We start from the raw sequence: 22,701 nt of genomic DNA on the forward strand, positions 1-22,701 counted from the left end.
ATTAAATCTCTGTGGATAAATTTAATTTGGGCCGAATAGGAAAGAGTTTTTGGGGGGGGGAGGGGCCCTTGGGGGCCTGGGGGGTTTAAAGGTAGGGTGGTGTTTTTCAGGTTGGTCCGTTTCCCCAAAAGCGTTACAAGCTAACCCATAAGTGGGTTGGTACAAAAAAGGACAACGGAATTCAATGGCTGCCATCCTCGAAAAAAACAAGTTACCAATGACAAAAGGGACTGAACCCTCAATTCTCTGATCTGATGTCAGACACATATCTATTGCATCCCTTGGTCACACAAAGGTCACTGTGAAGCAGAAAGAATCAATTAATGGTACAGCCAACAAAATCGATCACACTTACCAGGAAGTAGCTCCTGTGACCAACTCACAATTATCTTCCATAGGTTTGAGATGGTTTCTCCCACTCAGGTAAGGTGTGTTTGAAAAACAAAACAATAGATGGCCAGTATTGGGCTTGAAACCCATGACCTTGGCGTTATTAGCACCACGCTCTGACCATCTGACTAACCGGCCTTTAGGCGCTGTTGTGTTGTGTTTTTCACGATTTACAAACAACAGAGAGTTCATTCAACCGTGAAGGGATTCGAACCATTCCCCCTATGTGAAAGCACGAAAAATCGTCAATTTGACAGTTTTTTGGCCTCGTTGGCGCAGTAGGCAGCGCGTCAGTCTCATAATCTGAAGGTCGTGAGTTCGAACCTCACACGGGGCAGGAGTTTTGTGTTGATGTAACCATTCTGTGGATAGGTTGCAATTTCATCAATTAATCTGCTGTTGTGGCTACGGACACACATCAAGAATGATGATGCTAAGGTGTTTTCTTCTATGCTAACAGTCTGGCTGCCATCCTCGAAAAAAACAAGTTACCAATGACAAAAGGGACTGGAACCCTCAATTCTCTGATCTGATGTCAGACACATATCTATTGCATCCCTTGGTCACACAGAAGGGTCACTGTGAAGCAGAAAGAATCAATTAAATGGTACAGCCAACAAAATCGATCACACTTACCAGGAAGTAGCTCCTGTGACCAACTCACAATTATCTTCCATAGGTTTGAGATGGTTTCTCCCACTCAGGGTAAGGTGTGTTTGAAAAACAAAACAAGTAGATGGCCAGTATTGGGCTTGAACCCATGACCTTGGCGTTATTAGCACCACGCTCTGACCATCTGAGCTAACCGGCCTTTAGGCGCTGTTGTGTTGTGTTTTTTCACGATTTACAAACAACAGAGAGTTCATTCAACCGTGAAGGGATTCGAACCATTCCCCCTATGTGAAAGCACGAAAAATGGTCAATTTTGACAGTTTTTTGGGCCTCGTTGGCGCAGTAGGCAGCGCGTCAGTCTCATAATCTGAAGGTCGTGAGTTCGAGCCTCACACGGGGCAGGAGTTTTGTTGTTGATGTGACCGATTCTGTGGTATAGGTTGCAATTTTCATCAATTAATCTGCTGTTGTGGCTACGGACACACATCAAGAATGATGATGGTAAGGTGTTTCTTCTATGCTAACAGTCTGGCTGCCATCCTCGAAAAAAACAAGTTACCAATGACAAAAGGGACTGGAACCCTCAATTCTCTGATCTGATGTCAGACACATATCTATTGCATCCCTTGGTCACACAGAAGGGTCACTGTGAAGCAGAAAGTATCAATTAAGTGGTACAGCCAACAAAATCGATCACACTTACCAGGAAGTAGCTCCTGTGACCAACTCATAATTATCTTCCATAGGTTAGAGATGGTTTTCTCCCACTCAGGTAAGGTGTGTTTGAAAAACAAAACAAGTTAGATGGCCAGTATTGGGCTTGAACCCATGACCTTGGCGTTATTAGCACCACGCTCTGACCATCTGAGCTAACCGGCCTTTTTGGCGCTGTGCCCCCCCCCACGTTGTGTTGTTCCACGATTTACAAACAACACAATTAGTTCATTCAACGGGAACGGGATTCGAACCCTTCCCCCTATGTGAAAGCACGAGAAATCCACAATTTTTGAGTGTTTTGTGGGCTCGTTTGGCGCAGTAGGCAGGCGTCAGGTCTCATAATCTGTAGGTCGTGGAGGTTCGAGGCCTCCACACGGGGCAGGGGACTTTTGTTGTTGATGGTGACATAGGTTGCAATTTTCATCAAGTGTAATCTGCTGTTTGTGGCTACAGAAACACATCCAGAATTCATGATGGTAAGGTGTTTCTTCTATGCTAACAGGTCTGGCTTGCCTTTAGGAAAAACACAAGTTTTCCAATGACAAAGGACTGGAACCTCAGTCTCCGATCTGATGTCAGACACATATCAATTGCATCCCTTGGTCACACAGTAAGGGTCATGTGAAGCAGAAAGTATCAAATTAAGTGGGTACAGCCAACAAAATCGCTTCACACTTACCTGGATGTTAGTAGCTCTGTGGACCAAACTCATGATTAATCTTGCATAGTTTTAAGATGGTTTCTTTGAAATCGAGATCCTTGCTGGATGGCCAGTAAGGGAGCTTGAACCATTGACCTTGGCGTTATTAGCACCACGCTCTGACTTTGAGGCTACGCCCTTTAGGCGCTGCTACGTTGTGTTTTTCCACGATTTACAAACCAACACAGAGTTCATTCACCGTGAAGGGATTTCGAACCATTCCCCCTTCCCCCTTGTGAAAGCACGAAAATATCAAATTTTGACAGGTTTTTGGGCCTCGTTGGCGCAGTAGCAGGGGTCAGTCTCATAATCTGAAGGTCGTGAGTATTCGAGCCTCACAGGGGCACGAATTTTTGTTGTGTTGGACGTGACGATTCTGTGGTATAGGTTGCAATTTTCAATCAATGAATTGCTGTTGTGGCTTTGGACTCAATCAGTAATGGATGATGGTAAGGTGTCTCTTCTATGCTAACTCAGTCTGGCTGCCATCCTAGAAAAAAACAAGTTACAATGACAAAAGGGACTGGAACCCTCAGTTCTCCGATCTGATGACAACACATACTCTATTGCATCCCTTGGTCACACCAGAAGGGTCACTGTGAGCAGAAAGTATCATTAAGTGGACAGCCAACAAAATCGATCAAACTTACCCGGATGGTAGTCTGTGACTCAACGTCTCATGATTATCTTGCATTGGGTTTAGATGGTTTCTTTGTCAAAAGAGATCCTTTGCAGATGGCCAGTATGGGGCTTGAACCCATTGACTTGGCGTTATTAGGCACACGGCTTGACCCATCTGAGCTAACCGGCCTTTAGGCGCTGCTATGTATGTGTTTTTCCACGATTACAAACAACACAGAGTTCATTCAACCTGTGAGGGATTCGAACCATTCCCCCTATGTGGAAGCACGAAAATCCACAATTTTGGACAGTTTTTTGGGCTCTGTTGGCGCTAGTAGCCAGCGGTTCAGTCTCTTAAAGGTGAAGGTCGTGAGTTCGAGCCTCACACGGGGCAAGAGTTTTGTTGTGATGTAGACCGATATCATGTGGCATTGTTTGCAATTTTTACATCAATTATCTCTGTTGTGGCTATGGCCACACATCTCAAAGAATGATGATGGTAAGGTGTTTCTTCTATGCTAACAGTCTGGCTGCCATCCCTAGAAAACAAAGTTACAATGACAAAAGGGACTGGAAACCTCGTTCTTTTGATCTGATGTCAGACACATATCTATTTGCATCCTTGTGTCACCACAGAGGGTCCTGTTGAAGCAGAAAAGTATCAATTAAAGTGGTACAGCCAACAAATCGGATACAGACTTACAGGAGTAGCTCCTGTGACCAACTCATGATTATCTTGCATAGGTTTAGATGGTTTCTTTGAAAAAAGAGATCCTGCAGTTGGCCAGTATGGGCTTGAACCCATGACCTTGGCGTTATTAGCACCACGCTCTGACCATCTGAGTAACCGGCCTTTAGGCGCTGATATGTCGTGTTTTTCACGATTACAAACAAACGTGAGTTCAATTAACCGTGAACGGATTCGAACCATTCCCCCTCTGAGAAAGCACGAAAAAATCCACAATTTTGGTCAGTTTTTTGGGCCTCGTTGGGATTTCTTGTTTGGTGGTGGTTGTTTATTTTTCTCTGTTGTTAGTTTTAGCGCAGTAGGCAGCGCGTCAGTTCATAATCTGAAAGGCGTGAGTTCGAGCCTCACACGGGGCAAGAGTTTTGTTGTTGATCGTGAACGATTCTGTGGTATAGGTTGCAATTTTCTTCAATTAATCTGGTGTTGGTGGCTATGGACCACATCAAGAATGTGATGGTAAGGTGTTTTTCTATGCTAAACATGTACTGCTGCCATCTAGAAAAACACAAGTTACCAATGTCAAAAAGGACTGGAAACCTCAGTTTCTTGACTCTGATGTCAGACACATATCTATTGGATCCCTTGGTCACACAGAGGGAGTCACTGTGAAGCAGGAAAGTATCAATTAAGTGGTACAGCCAAACAAAATCGATCACACTTACAGGAAGTAGACTCCTGGCTGACCAATCATGATTATCTTGCATAGGTTTAGATGGTTTCTTTGAAAAAGAGATCCTGCAGATGGCCAGTATGGGGCTTGAACCATGCCTTGGCGGTCTGATTTGCACCCGCTCTGACCATCTGAGCTAACGGCCTTAGGCCGCGTGCTAAGTGTGTTTGTCCCGATTTACAAACACCCAGAGTTCATTCAACCCCGTGAAGGGATTAGAACCATTGTACCCCCTATGTGAAAAGCACGAAAATCCACATTTTGCCAGTTTTTTTGGGCCTCGTTGGCGCAGTAGGAGCGCGTCAGTCTCATAATCTGAAGGTCGTGCGTTCGAGCCTCACACGGGGCAGGGACTTTTGTTGATGATCGTGTCATAGGTTGCCAATTTTCATCAAATTAATTGCTGTTGTGGCTACAGACCAACATCAAGAGGAAGCATGATGGTAAGGTGTCTCTTCTATGCTAACAGTGTCTGGCTGCCATCCGAGAAAAACACAACGTTTTCCAATGACAAAAGGGACTGGAAACCCTCGTTCTTCCGATCTGATGTCAGACACTATTCAATTGCATCCCTTGGTCTGACACAGAAGGGGTCACTGTGAAAGCAGAAAGTATCAATTAAGTGGGAAGGGTACAGCCAAACAAAATCGATCAAACTTACCGGGAGTAGCTTCCTGTGACCAATCATGATTCACTTGCCTAGGTTTAAGATGGTTTCTTGAAAAAGAGATCCTGCTGATGGCCAGCGGGGCTTGAACCATTGACCTTGGCGCTCTTAGACACGCTCTGACCATACTGAGTCCTAACCGGCCTTTAGCGCTGCTAGTTGTGTTTTTCCACGATTTACAAACAACACAGAGTTCATTCAACGTGAAGGGATTCGAAACATTCCCCTATGTGAAAGCACGAAAAAATCACAATTTGACAGTTTTTTGGGCTCGTTGGCGCTGAGTAGCAGCGCGTCAGATCTCATAATCTGAAGGTCGTGCGTTCGAGCCTCACCGGGGCTAGAGTTTTGTTGTTGATTTTGTGACGATTTCTGTGGCATTGTTTGCAATTTTACATCAATTTAATTTGCTGTTGTGGCTTATGGACACACTCATCAAGAATGATGAAGGTAAGGTGTTCTTTCTATGCTAACAGTCTGGGCTGCCATCTAGAAAAAACCACAAGTTACACTGACAAATGGGACTGGAACCCTCAGTCTCTGATCTGATGTCAGACACATATTATTGCATCCCTTGGTCACACAGAAGGGTCACTGTGAGAAGCAGAAAGTATCAATTAAGTGGTACAGCCAAACAAAATCGATCACATTACCAGGAAGTAGCTCCTGTGACCAAAATCATATTATCTTGCATAGGTTTAAGATGGTTTCTTTGAAAAGAGATCCTGCAGTATGCCTGTGATGGGGCTTGAAAAAACCCCCCCCCATGACCTTGGCGTTATTAGCACCACGCTCTGACCCTCTGAGCTACCGGCTTTAGGCGCTGCAATGGTGGGGATTTTTTTTCCGACGATTTACCAACGAACACAGAGTTCATTTCAACGTGAAGGGTTCGAACCATTCCCCCTAGTTGAAAGCAGAAAAATCCCACAATTTGACAGTTTTAGGGCCTCGCTTGGCGCAGTAGGCAGCGTGTCAGATCTCATAATTGAAGTTTCGTGAGTTTGAGCTCACACGGGGGCAGGACTTTGTTGTTGATGTGACATAGGTTGCAATTTTCATCAATTAATCTGCTGTTGTGGCTACAGACCACAATCAAGAATCATGATGGTAATGTGTCCTCCTTCTTATGCCTAACGTCTGGCTGCCATCTAGAAAACACAAGTTTCAATGACCAAAGGGACTGGAACCTCAGTCTCCGATCTGATGTCCGGACACATTATCTATTGCTTCCCTTGGTCACACAGAAGGGTCACTGTGATGCAGAACGTATCAATTAAGTGGTACAGCCAACAAAATCGATCAAACTTACCTGGATGTACGTAGCTCCTGTGACCAACTCATGATTATCTTGCATAGGTTTAAAGATGGTTTCTTTGAAAAAGAGATCTGCTGATGGCCAGCGGGGCTTGATACCCATGACCTTGGCGTTATTAGCACCACGCTTCTGCCCATCTGAGCTAAGGCCTTTAGGCGCTGCTAGGGTTGTGTTTGTCACGATTTACAATCAACCAGAGTTCATTCAACCGTGAAGGGATTCGAACCATTCCCCTATTGTGAAAGCAACGAAAAATCCACAATTCTGACAGGTTTTTTGGGGCCTCGTTGGCGCAGTAGGCAGCGCGGCTTGCGTCAGTATCATAAGCTGAAGGTCGTGAGTTCGAGCTTCACACGGGGCAGGAGTTTTGTTGTTGACGTGACTGATTCTGTGGTATAGGTTGCAATTTTCATCAATTAATCTGCTGTCGTGGCTATGGACACACATCAAGAACTATGACGGTTGCGCTGTTGGAGCCACTAGAAAACTATCCAGTTAGTTCTCGATGAGGAGACGCTGTCACTGGACTCCAGAATGCTTGAGGTATCATGTCAGTGTTGTGGAGATCTCCTGCTTATTTAGTACAGAATAAATTGAAGGTCCGGTGATATGGCTGCTCATATAAAACATGTGATACAGAACCTTAGATACTGCACTAGCCTCAAAAGCGGCTGGTACATTGATTTACTTCAGCATATACTCAATATTTGTTGCTAAGTGACATTTCTTCAACAGAATTTGCAGCTGTAAGAATCTGTATAGATGAATTGAGAACAGTGGTTCCTATTCATAGATCTGATTCTCAGACTCTTGTTCTGTCACCTCCCAAAACATAAAACAAACTGGATCAGTTTCATTTTGTCACAGCCTTGAGATCAGTCTGACTAAAGCTGGTAATCACAGAAACCATTCATTACATTTAGTAACCATGTGGGTCTTTTACAGAGCACAACCTTGCTGAGGGCCAGTCATCACATCGTATCTCTGTGTCATTAGTTTCATCAGATATCTTCAATGTTTCTTAGTCAGCTGATGCTTCAGAAAACACATGAGATGGTCATCAACACATCAGGTCTCTTTATTGAAATGGTATAGCTGGAAATCCATCACTAATGTGTTTGTGCGCAGTAATGAAGCGGTTGATGGACTTCAGCAGTTATTTCCTCTGTGGACTTGAGATAAATGTGCAGAGGAACAGGACTTGATGCCTAAAAAGTCTGTGCAGGTCTCGGTGGAGCCTTCCAGCTCCAACACGTTTATACATGAAGCTGAAAGGAAGCTGGCTGAACGTTCAATACTAAAAACAAACACATTACAACAGATGAACATAGTATCATCTTACTGTTGTCTCCACTTTCTGTTCATCTCAGAGGACGTTCAAGGACACTTTCATATTTAAATGTTTCATTTGAGAAGATGAGTCATGACCAATTAAAGAAAAGCATTAAAACACATTTGAGAAAGCTATTCCAGTCTCACATCAAATGTAGTTAAATGAATCAAGAATGATAGCCTGTCATCTATTTTGAAAATCTTCATCTGTCTAACCTGTCCTCTCTCTATCCACAGATAAAACCCTATTCCTGCCCTCATTCGGGAAGTACTCTGACTCACCTTGTGTCAGACACCTGAGTGTCGGTTGGGTGGAGTCTTCTTCATCTCTCTGGACCAGATTAAATAAACTGTAAATTTTGATTGTTTAAAGCTTTAATTTGTCTTCAGTAAACTTTAATGTTTGTTTCTGCCTGTAATGTTTGTCGAAGATGTTCACTTCTATATTTCATTATTAAGTTTGTATCACGTCTGTTTGAAGATCAGTCTACATTATTATTAGATAAATGATTCACTGGAATCAAACGGTATGATGATCAGATTCAATTAAATTATTAAATCTTCATTAATCTGGATCCAGCCTTAACTTTTACTCTAAAGTTACTTTCACTTTCACCTCCGCTGTGACGCAGATATTTTTCACTTTGTAAACTCTGTTTATAATGTTTAACACCTTTTACACCTGTAGCCCAACACATTGATCACATGTCAACCATCTCAGTGGTTCATCCTCTTAAGTTTTTTTGTTATATTTATGTCTTTATTTCTATAAAGATCTCATAACCAGAGAGAATACCTGTGCAGAAACTTTTAAATGTTAATGTTTTTACCACTGTTGTATAGTTTGTGAGTTTGAATCATTTAAATAAGCACTTATTGATGCTGATAGTCTTAATTATGAAAAGCTTTAAATTTAGTGTCACTTGCACTTCGTCAGGAAACTGATTGTTTTCTAACGTCCATCCAGAAAGAGAAACAGTGAATGATAATTGTTGAATGTTGTTGTTGAATGAACTAGACTGCTCCTGTTGAACCTGTCTAACCTGTTCTGAGTCCATCACAGTGAAGCCTGACTCGTTCTAGTTCGTTGCTCCCTGGTGTCGCGTCTCTAATGAGGAGCAGCGATGTTTTTCCAGCAGGAAATGATGTCAAGGATTTGATGTTCAGGTGAATGGTTTGTGTTGTTCTCTGAGGTGAAGGTAGATAGTTGTGTGTCGAGTGAATCCGGCAGCCATGGTTATCAGTGTAGAGGACAGAGAGGAGGGAGTCCCTCCATCTAAAACCAACACAAAAAAGCAAGTACGAAATATTCGAAAATTGTTGAACTAGATTATCTGAGCTTCAATGAGTTCATCTTTACTTTTTTTTTTCTTTCAGGAATCATCAGAGATCAGACTCACCTGAAACCAGTTGTGTTTCCTTGAGAGTGACGATTCAAAACACTTCTTTTAGGACTTTAAAGGACAATAATTTCTGAGATCAGAGGTAAACTATTAGTTGTGCATTTACATTACTGATTTTTGCAGAATAAAAGTAATATTTCTGATATTTTGGCTATTGTACGTGTTTCCATGACAGGTGTTTTGTAAATTACCAAAAAGTGTTTCATTGCATTGTATTATGAACTTTTATATGATTACATCTGGAAAAAAAAAAATCACACTTAGCAGGAAGTGTCTCTTTGTGACCCAACTCATCTTTACTTTTTTTCTTTCAGGATCCATCAGAGACAGACTCACCTGAACCAGTTATGTTTCCGTGACGAGTGGACGAACGATTCCAAAACACTTCTTTTTAGACTTTAAAAGGACAAAATTTCCCTGATGATCAGAGGTAAATATTAGTTGCTGCATTTACATTACTGATTTTTGCAGAATAAAAGTAATATTTCTGAAATTTTGGCTTTGTACGTGTTTCCATGACAGGTGTTTTGTAAATACCAAAAATGTGTTTCCATTGCACTTTTATAATGAACTTTTATATCGATGGATCTGAAAAAATAAACACCTCACGAGAGTTTAAAAAAAAGATATTTGAGAGATATTTCAAAATGTAGGTGTTTCCATTACCAGTTTTTATTGCGTTTTACAACTATTCAAATGTGCAACAGTATGAGATTTATAATTTAGTTTAGTCTCAGTTGGTCAAAGTAAATCATTACAACATGGATACTTTTTAAACACAGTATGATGGTGTTGCAGTGTCACTTCGTTTTTACATTAAAGGCTCAACATCAGTCAGTGAGCGCTCCCTTGTGTTCATCATTATTTCAGTTGGGTCTCAATGGTCCAGTGGTCCACAGTGATCTGCTCTTTTCGTTTTAAAGCAATTCAGTAACTGTGAGGTAATATTTTTCATGTTTGTGTCCTAGGAGTCATCAGAGAGAAGAATCTGACGACTTTAAACCTGAACCCAGCTGTGTGTCTATGAAGAGTGATCGATCAAAGGAAGGCATCATTACCTTTAAAAGACAAGGACCCTCAACTGTTAAGAAGTAAGTTATGATTCAATTTAAAATTGTAGCGGGGTTCCTCTTGAGATAAAATATTGTGTCGACATTTGTGGGTGTTTATTTAACCAGTTTCTAATCCTGAGAAATACGCTTTAATTAGAGTAAACAACATTCAATTGATCAAATCCTTCTCCATGTGGAGTTCATGGTCCCAATGGCAGGGAGTTTGCCACCCATTCTGTACGTAAGCACAGGACTGTACTGGTGCTGTTCTCCAGCGTCCTCTTGGTCCAGAGGCATCCAGTTGGACCCGGCATCTCTTGGTAAAATCTGGACTCTTATGCATTGGTGACGAGCACAGATGCTTCAAAATTTCAAAGACAGTTTGACAATAGTCTGACCAGGTTACCGGGTTCTTCTCATCTTTCCCAGTCAACACTGTGAAGGGGGCTGCGATAGGGGCAAACTGGGGATCAAACTTCCTGTACCATCTGACTAGGCCCAACAAAGGGCCACACCTCCTTCTTGGTCCTTTGCTGAGGGCAGTTTTGGATGGCTTTCCACTTTATCTACCTGTGGGCACACTTCCCCTTTCCCACCAGACCAAAGTACGGAGTTTTCACATTCTGGCCACTCCCACGTGGCAGGGTTCAGTTACAAGCCTGTTGCTGGACTTTTTAGGAGGACCAGGTAGAATTGTATATATGTCAGACCAGGTGTTGCGTGGAGGATCACTACATCCATCCAGGTACACTGCAGTGATCACACCCTGGGTGCACTTTGTCCATTCAGGTGCTGGAAGGTTAGCTGGAGCTCATACAAGGGCATCACCTTAAATGGTCTAACTGGGTACGTGGGTCTCCACCAGATCATCAATAAGGCATGAGTCAAACTCTGAGATGGTGACGAGTTTCATGAAAGTCGTGCATATGTTGAGGGACCCTTTTTTTTTTAAGTAATAACTACAGCTGCAACCCTTCTGAGCTGGTATCGTTCAGTTCAAGTCACCTTGAGCTTCAGATCTCCTCGCCTCTGTCCAGATTTTCAAACAGCTTTCTTGGACCCGTATTTAGGTACCATCAGGTTTTGATCAGTGGTTTTCACCTCTTTGTTAATATCACTGTAGAGATTATTTGATAGAACATTCATACACAACACACTCTCATTAACTACTGTGGTTTATGTTTGTAGGGAAAACACACATTGATTACAGATGGTGGAAACAATATGTGAACTAATTGAGATGATTCATTTCACAGAGTGAAGCAGAAGAGTTTAATGTTTCAGTGATCAGTGTGGTGTCTCAGCATTCAAACACAGCAGGACTCCATATTTAAGGTCTTCATTCTGTGCATGGACAACAAACTACTTTCCATCATCTCCATGCTGCTCTTTGTAGACCAGTGGACTGTCAATGTCAACATGGATCTGATTTTTGTCTCCATGATTTCAGTTGGTTCTCATTCAGATAGTTTTTGTTCCAGCTGCTGCGAGGACCAACATTGTCACTTTTGTGAAGAAGGAGCTGAAGATGATTCAGAGGGATCTGAGTCCAGATTACCAGAATGCTTAGAGAGTCCGAGGGAGGCTGAGAGGAGTGTGGAGGTGTGAGGATGAAGAGCAGAGGAGGAGACCAGAGAGGATTTTGTGAAGATCACATCTGAACTTCCTGAGGAGAATGAGCAGGAGGAGCTGGTGATCGTTGGAGGAAAGTAAGAGGATTTCTATGAACATGGAAACTGAACGAATGAATTAAAACATTTACTGTTCGAGATGAAAGGAAACCGATATATTCAGACACTTCTTTTCAGGGAATAAAAATTTTAGATATTTACTTTGTTTATCTTAAATATTACCTCTTGTGTGGTCATTAAGGAACTCCTGATGGAGCTCGTCGTGGACTTAAATCTAGTTTGAAAGGAGGAGTTTCCAGTGATGTGTTTTTGAGGGGATTGCTAAAGCAGGAAACTCAATCTTTCTGAATGAGATCTACACAGAGCTCTACAATCACAGAGGAGAGTCTGCCAGAGGTCATGATGACATGAGGTTCAGACAGATTGAAACAGCATCCAGGACAATAAGACAGACCTGAAACAACCATCCAACCAGGAGACATCTTTAAAGCCTCATGGAGAGGACCTAAAACAATTCAACAGAGTGATGACAAAGGGAGTGGCTGGCATTGGGAAAACAGTCTTAACACAGATGTTCACTCTGGACTGGGCTGAAGACAAAGCCAACCAGGAATCCACTTCACATTTTCCCTTGGACTTTCAGAGAGTGAATGTGTTGAAAGAGTGATGAGAAAGTTCGCTTGGTGGAATGGAACTTGTTCATCACTTCTTCACTGAAACCAAACAAAGAAGCAGGGAATCTATGCAGTTTGAAGAGTTCCAGTTGTGTTCATCGTTGACGGTCTGGATGAGTGTCGTCTTCTTGGACTTCCCAAAGACTGAGATCCTGGACTGATGTTACAGAGTCCAACCTCAGTGGATGATGCTGCTGACAAAACCTCATCAGGGGGAAACTGCTTCCTCTGCCTCACTTGGATATACCACACGACCTTGCAGCAAGCCAATCAGATCCTCCTGAGTGTGGGTGACATGGTTGACAGAGGTCAGAGGGTTCACTGACCACAGAAGGAGGAGTACTTCAGCAAGAGGTTCAGAGATTGAGAGGGCTGGCCAGCAGCATCATCTCCCACATCAAGACATCACGAAGCCTCCACATCATGTGTACATCGTCTTCTGCTGGATCTCTGTACAGTTCTGGAGGATGTGTTGAAAAACCAGAGGGGAGGAGAGCTGCCAAGACCCTGGACTGAGATGTACTCCACTTCTGGGGTCAGACCAAAGTGTGTGTGAAGTAAGGTTCAAGTTGAGGAGGATCTGAGACAGATCCACCCGGGAGTCCAGGAGAAGGGAGATGAGTGAGTTTCTGGGAAAACTGGCTTTTGAGCACTGCTGAAAGGAAACCTGATCTTCTATGAATCAGACCTGACAGATTGTGTCGTAGTGTGGCATCGATATCAGAGCAGCTCAGTGTACTCAGGATTGTCCCTGGCAGTGTTGACACACGATCTTTAAAGAGGAGAGGAGACTGTACCAGGACAAGGTGTTCTGTTCGTCCATCTGGAGTGTTCAGGAGTTTCTGGCTGCAATCTACATGATCCCTGTTACACCAAACAGGAAGAAGAGGTGTGGAGGAAATCTGGGACAAAATACAATGACCTCAACTCTGGATGTCTTCCTGAAAAGAGTATGGAGAAAATCCCTGGAGACGTAAAAATGGTCACCTGGACCGGATGGTTCGTTTCCTTCATGGCCTTTTTCTGACAGTCCAAACCAGAGGACTGTTCAGAGGTCTGCTGGGATCAGACAGAGATCAGTCCAGAAATCATCCAGAGAGCCATTCAAACAACCTGAAGAAGAAAAACAGTGTACAACATTTATCCTGACAGAAGCATCAAACATCTTCCACTGTCTGATGGATGAACCACCTCCTCAGTTCATCAGGAGATCCAAGAGTTCCTGAAGTAAAGAACAAATCAGAGAAGACACTCTCTGATTTCCATGCTAACTCTGGCCAACATGATGCTGATGTCCACAGGTTCTGGATGAGTGGACCTGAAGGATTTCAAAACACATCATGGTGGGGACGAATGGATTAATTCCAGCTGTGAGGAACTGCAGAAAGGTTCAGTGAGTCCAGATGTGATTAAATTATAAATCAGTTTAGATTAGCTTAGGTCTTTAAATGTTTAAATGTACAATTATCACCCTATCAAACAGTATTCATCATCCTTTATTTATATATACAGTACATTGGAGCTGTCCGTTTAATAATATATGTAATTAGACATTAATTGGCAATTTCTAATCTGTTCTAAATGTCCCATAAAGGGATGTTTTCCACATTTTGATCATTTTAATCATGATGACTTTGTGGAGTTAGACATAAGATCAGATCACACTGACAGACTGTGTAGAAGAAGCCTAAATGTAACTCCATTTATCTCATTCATTTGCAGATTAAACCAAATAAAAGTTTATAAGTCTGCAGGTTTAAGAGAATGTGAGAATCATTGTGTCATGTCAGATAAGAAGCTGAGATCACTGATGGTGAAAAACAGAATGTCAAAACGGATGAGTCTAACTGTTATTATCAAATGCATGAAGTAAAGACATAATGTGTTTCATTTGTATAATTAACATGTTTTATATTTATGTGTCATGGAAGATTTTTGACCTGTGGATTCTCAGAGAGTTCACTGTGAAGTTGTGGTATCAGTTCTGAAGTCCAACCCCTGCCATCTGACAGAGTCTTGGACCTGATTGACAACAATCTGAAGGATTCAGGAGTGAAGAAACCTGTTGTGATGGATTGGAAGAGATCCAAACGTGTCGACTTGGAGACTCTGAGGTCAGTTCAGGATATTTTTATCACATTAAACGTTTTCTGGTCTGGTATTGAAGCAGAAAATGGACCAGCACCAGTTGTTTTAAATGAAGGAGCATCATTTGTTAATATCAGGAGGTGTCTCCTCGTATTGGTGGTCGTTGATCTCAAATAGGACCAGTCTAGTGTTCACATGTACATGTAAAGAGTTATTGGAGTCAGGAATCTTCTTTCTCTTCATCTGTCATGTGGAGAAACTCATCAAAATAATTTCTTCAGTGTCGTTGTGTTAGGAAGAGACCACTTACAATCGAGTGGACAGTAGGAATATTGATCCTGCTAATGCGAGCATGACTGAGGTCCAGCGCATGTTATGATGTGTGTTGACATGAATAGTTGTCTGAATGTTGTGTGGATGTTTGGATGATGTGTGAGAAGGCTGACTGTGATGATCCACCAATTACAACACAAGGAAAAGTTCCACTCTGCTCATTTTATGAGAACAGCTCATTGATTTAGGACGTAGTAATGTTGATCTGAACATTAAAACCTGAACACATCTGATTGATTATCAATGATTTTATTCACATATTTTATTCTTTATTCAGATTGAAGGGCTGCAGTTTGTCAGAGATCAGCTGTGATTATCTGGTCTCAGCTCTGAAGTCCAACCCCTCCCATCTGACAGAGTTGGACCTGAGTAACAACAACCTGAAGGATTCAGGAGTGAAGCACCTGTGTGATGGACTGAAGAGTCCAAACTGTTGGACTGGAGACTCTGAAAGGTAAGTTCACTGAATGTTTTTGAGTATCACATTAAACAGTTCTCTTGTCAGATGGACAGATGAAAATGGACCAGCAACAGCTGGGTTTAAATGAAAGGTGCCATCATGTTGTTAAATTCCGAGTTGTCTCCTCAGTTTCATCGGTGGTCGGTTGATCTCAAACCAGGGACAGTCTAGAGTTCACATGTACATTTAAAGATTATTGGAGGTCAGGAATCATTCTTTCTGTTCATACTGTCTGTGGAGAAAATCATCAAGTCATTTCTTCCAGTGTAGTTGTTGTTTGGACGAGACCACTTCCAGTCAGTTTGTGGAAGTAGGAATTCTAAGACAACTCTGTATGTTCATCTGACATTGTGACTGTTGTCTGAAGACAGACTTGAATATATGAACTTAGTCCTTTAACATTTGAACGACACAAACTACTGGATACCAAATTACAGGAAGAAAGAAGGTCATGGAACCAATGAACTAATGAAACAGTTTGGTTTTCAAACATGTTTGATTTGATATTGGATCCGTAATGACGATACTTGACTGGAGGTTCAGCAGGTGTTATTGATCTTTTTTTTGTGTGTTAGTACATGAATAGTTGTCTGAAGGGTTTGTGTTGATGTTTGGATGAGGAGTCCGCCATGTTCCTGTGTGTAGAAGGGTGGACATGATGATGATCCACAATAAACACAAGGACCCCAAAAAAGTCCTCTACTCATTTTAGAGAACAGCTCATGATTAGGGGGGGGGGGTGGGGGGGGTGGGGGGGGGGGGGGGGGGGGGGGGGGGGGACGTAGTAATGTTGAATCTGAAATTAAAACCTCAACACATCTGTTGATTATCAGTGATGTTTATTAACATATTTTATTCTTTAATTCAGATTGAGTTACTGCGTAGTTTATCAAAAGATTCAGCTGTGATTTCTGGCCTCAGTTCGAAAGTTCCAAACCTCCTCCCATCTGAAACATCGGGCCATTCTGGTAGAAAACGACCTGCAGAATTCAGAATGAAGCAGCTTCTTGATCTTGTGAAGAGTCCAGACTGTAGACTGAAGACCTCTGACTTGAGGGTGGAGTGTGAGGGGGTGGAGTCAGTTCATTCTTCTGTCAGTAGTTGTTGTACTAGACACAGAAATCTAGTGTTTCTGGTGAAACCTGCTGCTGTTTTCTTCAGAGATGCTGTCAGGGAGAATGGAGACAGACTGGACATAAAGACTGAGACACAGTCAGGACAATCAGATCATTCCTGAAGCTTGTTGTAGTGATGTTTCAGGGAAATAAATGTGGATTTCCAGCTGACAGCCTACTAGATGAATAGAGACGTGGTCTCATCATCTAGATCTGATTCTCAGGACTCTTCTGTTCTCCTCACCTCAAACTTAAACAAACATGATCCAGTTTCATCTTTGTCACAGTCTGAGATCAGTTCTGACTTAAGCTGTAAATCACAAACCATCCTTACATTTAGTAACATGTGGTCTTTCTACAGAGAGAACCTTTGCTGTGAGGTCCAGTCCTCACATCTGTATCTATGGTGTCATTAGTTTATAGATTATCTGCAATGTTTCTTAGTCAGGCTGATGCTTCAGAAACCATGAGATGTTCATCAACACATCAGACTCTTTATTGAAATGGAACAGCTGGGAAGTCATTCACTAAAGTGTTTGTGCAGTAATGAAGCGTTGATGACTCTCAAGCAGTTATTTCCTCGGTGGACTGAGAGAAATGTGCAGAGGAAACAGACTTGATGCTAAAAGTCTGTGGCAGGTCTGTGAGCTTCCAGCTCCAACACGTTAACATGAAGCTGAAGGAAGCTGGCTGAGCTCCACAGCTGCTCTGTAACAGGACTGAAGTCTTGCTGTTTTCTACTGGAGGTGCTGCATCATGACTGACACCTGCTGAAAAAGAGTCTCTGGAAACACTAATTCATCTCCCTCTCTGCTATCTTTTTCTCTCTGTAGGTGGGAGAAAAAGGTAAAAGGACGGGATGTGAGTGAGTCGCTGATGATCCAGAGGTTGATCAGCAGCGCTTGTGTGTTAGAGCAGACTTGCCTGGACATGTCACAGGGGGAGGTGGAGTCAAGAGGAGAGCTTCATCCACGTGTCTGTTACCATTGTTAGGAAATAACAGTATAAGTGTGTTGTTACATTTACTCTTTAGCACTCCAGCCAAAATAGTTCTTCTACATGGAAAGTTTTAAGTCAGTTTTCTTTTAAATTTATTTTTATTTATTTACTATTTGTGTCAAGAAACATTGACAACACTACAAAAAATGTCAAGTAAAAGTGGGAAACGTTCTCATGATATTACTGTAATGATTAATACTTTCCTGTGGTCATCAGTGTAATAATTTTAATATCAGGCTGTAAGATTATTTCATGGTGGATTTATCTTCTTATAATATAAAAACATTTTCCTTATGAAAAAGTCTGGTTGTAAACAGTAATTATAGACTGTCAGTGTACCATGTAGTGTAGTGGACGTATATGTTTAGAAAGTTGATGGAGGAAGGACACTGAAGTTGAAATGAGAAAAGTACACAAGATTTGGCTTTAAATTTTTCAGACCAATTTTTTTTTTTGTGTTTTTTTTGTTTTTTTTTTTTTTCCATTTGTACGTATTTTTAAAAAAAAAATTTGTTGGGGAAAATTTTGTGTGCCCCAAAAGTAATTTGATTGCAAATATAAAAACAATCACTTTACTGCAAAATTAAAAACCCCTGAACTGAATATAATTATGAATTAAACCCAATTTCAATTTATTAAATTAGTAAAACATTTTACCACTAAAAAGAGGGATTTTTTTGTGGTGAAAATTAAGAAAATAAATAAATTTTATGGTTAAAATGAAATGGACCCGTTTTTTTTTGGTGTTTTTGCTTGTCCCAAATTTGTAGTGTTTTTTATGCAAAAAAAAAAAAAAAAAAAAAAACACACACACCCCACATCAATCAATCCATAAATACACTATACCCAAAATTGTGTGGACACGTTTTCCCCTTTTCGTTTCAATGACGTGTTGAAACTTCTGATTTGCGTTTAAATGAACGGGTTTTTTTTTTTTTCCCTTTTTTTTTTTAAAACTGTAAAAAATAAAAGGAGCCGTAAACTATAAAATTAGCAGCTAAACCTAGGTTGGTGAAAGAAAATTGAATTTTAAATTGGAACAAACGGGTAAATTTTGAAAATAGAAAAAAGGGTTTGTAGTACTTTCGCACAAAAGAAACTTTATAAAAATTTTAAAAAATTGAATTAAAACAATTGGGGGGAAAAATTTTTTTTTCTTTTAAAATTTCCAACCCAATTTTTATTACCCTGTCCAAAAAATTTCTTTTCAACTTAAATCAAAACGAACTCAACCCAAAAGGTGGAATAATCTACGGGGCCCGTCAAACCCCTTTAAGCAAAAAAAAAACCCCTTCCCTTTCTCCCTTTGGGGGGGAGGGGGGCCCCAAGGTTTCCAAATCAACTTTTGGTAAAAAAACCCAAAATATACCAATAAAAAGTGGAACAACTGGGGGGGAAAAACCCCCCACAATTTGGAAAAGAAATCTGGGTGGGGGGGCAATTTCCTTTGGCCCCTTTTGTTTTTAAACCCCTTGGTTTGGGGGGGATTTGGGGGGGGTTTTGGGGGGGGAAAAGGAAAAAAGGTGGGGTTTAGGGGGGAAATTTTTGGGAAAAGTGTTTTTCAGGGTTAAATTTTTAAGGGGGGGGATGGTTTTGGGGGGAAAGGGGGAAAAATTTGGAAAAGGAATGATTATATAAAGATGTTTTTGGGAAAAGGGAATTTAAGAATTAAAAAATTAAGGGGGAAAAAAATGAAAAGGGGGAATTTTTTGGGGGGGGGAATTTTAAAAAGGGGTTTTAAGGGAAGTTTAATGTTTTTTGTGGTTTAAAATTTTAAAGGGGTAAAGGTTTTTTATGAAAAGGAAAAGGGTTTAAGGGGAAAAGGATGGGGGGGCTGTTTATTATTCAAAATTGGGGGTTTTTAATTTAGGAAAATAAATTAATTTTTACTCATGTTATGAAAGGGTTAATTAATTTTCAGAGAAATTATCTGCTTTTTTCTTTGGGAATCTTTTTTTCCCTTTTCTTTTTTTCTTTCCCGTTTTCTTTCTTAAAAAAACTTAGGATTTTGGGCGGGCAGATGAAAAACCAAATACAAAAAAAATTCTCCCGGAAAATGTATTTCTTTTAATATTTAAAGGGTCAAGAAAAAAGCACATAAAACTGAAAAGCGGGGAAATGGCCCACCCCCACCGGGAAGTTGCCCCAGAAGAGGAGTTTGGGGTTTGCCCTTTTTAAATGCCCCACAATTTCCCTGTTTGTTAAAACGAAATTAAAAGTCATGTAGTGGAATCTCCTGCTTATTTAGTACAGAATGAATTTGAAAGTCAGTGAGGGTGGTGCAAATTTAAACCGCCTTAGACAAGGGCAATTTTTGTTTTTTTTTCACGATTTAAAAAACAACAAAAAGATTTTCATTTTCAACTGTAAAAGGGATTCGAACCATTCCCCCCTATGTGAAAGCACGAAAAATCAAACGATTTTGACATTTTTTTTGGGGCCTCTTTTGGGCGCAGAAAGGCAGCCGTCATTCCAAATCTGAAGGGGGTGATTTTTCACCCTTTCACAGGGGGGCACAAAATTTTTGTTGTAGATGTGATTGATTCTGTGGCACACGTTGAAATTTCACATCAATTAATTCTGTGTGGTCTAGGGGACACACATCAAAAAACCCGATTAAGGGGGTTTTTTCCCTTGCTGCCCAAGTCTGGCTCCCCCCCCCTCGAAATACACAAGTTCCCAATGACAAAAGGGACTGGAACCCTCCATTCTCTGATCTTTTGTCAGAAAAACATACCTCCCTGCTTTCCCTTGGTCACATAAAAGGGGTCACTGTAAAGGGTAAAAAGGGAATCAATTTAAAGGGTTAAAAGCCAACAAAACCCATTATATTTCCCCAAGGAAGAAACTTCTGTGACCGACTCACAATTCTCTTCCATGGGTTTTTAAAAGTTTGGTTTTTTTCCCCCCCATTCAGGGAAAGGTTTGTTTTTTTGAAAAACAAAAAAATTTAGATGGCCATAGGGGTTTAAACCCCAATGACCCTTTTGGGCGTTTTTTAGCCCCACGCTCGACCATCTGAGAAAAACCGGGCCTTTTTGGGCCCTAAGTTTCATTATTTTTTTTCCACAATTTACAAACAACAGAGATTTCATTAAACCCGTGAAGGGTTTCGAACCATTCCCCCCTATGTTGAAACCCACGAAAAATCGAAATTTTGAGGGGTTTTTTTGGGGCCCGTTAGCGCAGAAAGGCGGGGGCGTCTTTTTCTAAACAAAAAAAGCCCGGGTTCCTCTCAAATTATTAAAGACCCCTTTAAAAGAACTATGTATTTTCCCTATGTAATATTCTATTTTAAAAGTTTCCAGCATCAAAAAAACTTCCCCTGTTGTTGCTGTTTGTTTTTTTGTATATTTGTCCCATCTGTTTTGGGGTAATTTTGTTCTTTGTGGTTACTGACAGTGACCACTAAGGGCAGTGATCATGAAAGTGCCCCACAAAAATCGAATGAAAATTTTAAAAAAATCAACGTTTCTAAATTTGAGAAGAGAATTTTTTTTACCGGGGGGGATTCACAGTTGGTTTTCTAAAACCCTGAAAAAAGGGACATTGTTTTCATTTGAAGTTTAACATAAATTTAAAAAAATACTAATGTAATCCTCATGTTTTTTTTTTTTTCCTTTTTTTAACCGTTTTTCCAAAAAAGGGGCCAAAATACACAAAATTTTAAAACACTAAACAACACATGAACCCAAACAAAGCTCAACAGATTAACATATTTTATCACCCTTACTGGTCTTCCACTTTCGTTCATCATCCAAGGCCAGCCCAATCAAAAACACGATCATTTTTAAAACCGTTCATTTAAGAAGCGGACCATTACAAAATTTAAAAGGGACATTAAACACATTTGAAAAGCAATTCCAGTCTCACAAAAAAAAGTAGTTAAATAAAACAAAAACTGATAGCCCGTCATCTTATTTTGAAAATTTTCCCCCCCGCCCAACCGTCCTCCCCTCTATCAAAAGGAAAAACCCTTCCCCCCACTCCGGGAAAAGTTAGCTAATTAAACCTGTTTCAGAAAAACCTAGTGCCCCAGGTTGGAGGGGAGTTTTCTTCATCCTCTGGCCCCCAATTTTAAAAAAATGTAAGTTTATTTTTTAAAAAGTTTTAAAATTTTTTTTTTGCCCTTCAGTTACTTTAAGGGTTTTGTGCTCTGTGTTTTTTTTGAAGAAATTTTTCATCTTTTTATTTCATTTTTAAGTTCGTGTCACTACGTTTGAAAAATCGGGTCTACTTTAAATTTTTAATAAATGTTTCCCACGGAATAAAAACCGATTATAAATTGATAAATTTAAAATTAAAATTTATTAAATCTTCATTCATCTGGACCCAAAGCCTAAATTTTAATCAAAAGGTTATTTTCCCACTTTAAAACCCCCGCTGTGACGCAAAATACTTTTCTCTGTTAAACCCCCCTTTTTAATAATTTTTTAAAAACCTTTGACGTCATTTTTATTTCCAACAAAACACTTTAAAAATTTTCCATTTAAATGCGACAAAACCTGAAAAAAAAAAGTAAATAAGGAAAGGCCACTATAAAACTTTCCACCATTATGTGTCTGTTGCTTGTCCCAAAGACAGGTTTTCCCTCGGGACCCGAAAATTAATTAAAGTTAAAAAGCCATTGTTTAATGTTGTTGAAAAAAACTGGGCTCTGCTTTTTGAACCTTTTAACCCCTTCTGATTCCATCACAGTAAAACCCGGGGACTTTTTTCCCAAAGTCCGGTTGCTCCCCCTGTGTCAGTCTCTAATGGGGAGCACCCTTGATTTTTTACAGAAAAAATTTAATGCCCAAGGGTTTGATTTCCGGGGTAAGGGTTTTTGTGCTTCCCCCTGCGGGTGAAGGTAGAAAGTGGGGGTGAGTGAACCCCGAACAGGGAAACAGTGGGGGAAACAGAGAGGGGGGAAAGTCCCCCCATCAAAAAAAAACCACAAAAAATTAAGCAAAAAAAAATTTTAAAGAAATTTTTTAAACGGGATTACCGCCCACCCTTTCAGTGGGGGGTTTCATCTTTTTTTCCCACTTTTTTTTTTCTTTTCGGGAATCCATCAGAGTCCAGACTCACCTGAAACCCAGCTTTTTTTTTCCCTTCAAGACCCGACTATTAAAAAACTTTTCTTTTTAGATTTTAAAAAGGAAACAAATTTCCCCGATAAAATCAGAGGA

General features: G+C 40.7%; 5 non-coding genes and 1 pseudogene across 5 annotated transcripts; 3 read left to right on the plus strand and 3 right to left on the minus strand.

Annotated features, from left to right (window-relative positions):
- The window catches only part of LOC125001214, a 21,665-nt pseudogene extending 17,186 nt beyond the window's left edge, over window positions 1–4,479 (minus strand).
- On the plus strand, window positions 655–727 carry trnam-cau. The gene has a single exon. It is a non-coding gene; the product is annotated as a tRNA-Met (tRNA).
- trnai-aau lies at window positions 1,128–1,201 on the minus strand. The gene has a single exon. It is a non-coding gene; the product is annotated as a tRNA-Ile (tRNA).
- Window positions 1,331–1,403, plus strand: trnam-cau. Its single transcript has one exon. It is a non-coding gene; the product is annotated as a tRNA-Met (tRNA).
- trnai-aau lies at window positions 1,808–1,881 on the minus strand. The gene has a single exon. It is a non-coding gene; the product is annotated as a tRNA-Ile (tRNA).
- A 256-nt stretch (window positions 4,480–4,735) lies between the features above and the next one.
- Window positions 4,736–4,807, plus strand: trnam-cau. Its single transcript has one exon. It is a non-coding gene; the product is annotated as a tRNA-Met (tRNA).
- Window positions 4,808–22,701: the final 17,894 nt, after the last annotated feature.

The sequence above is a fragment of the Mugil cephalus genome, chromosome 23 (genome assembly GCF_022458985.1).
Source record: "Mugil cephalus isolate CIBA_MC_2020 chromosome 23, CIBA_Mcephalus_1.1, whole genome shotgun sequence".
Classification (NCBI taxonomy): Eukaryota; Metazoa; Chordata; class Actinopteri; order Mugiliformes; family Mugilidae; genus Mugil; species Mugil cephalus.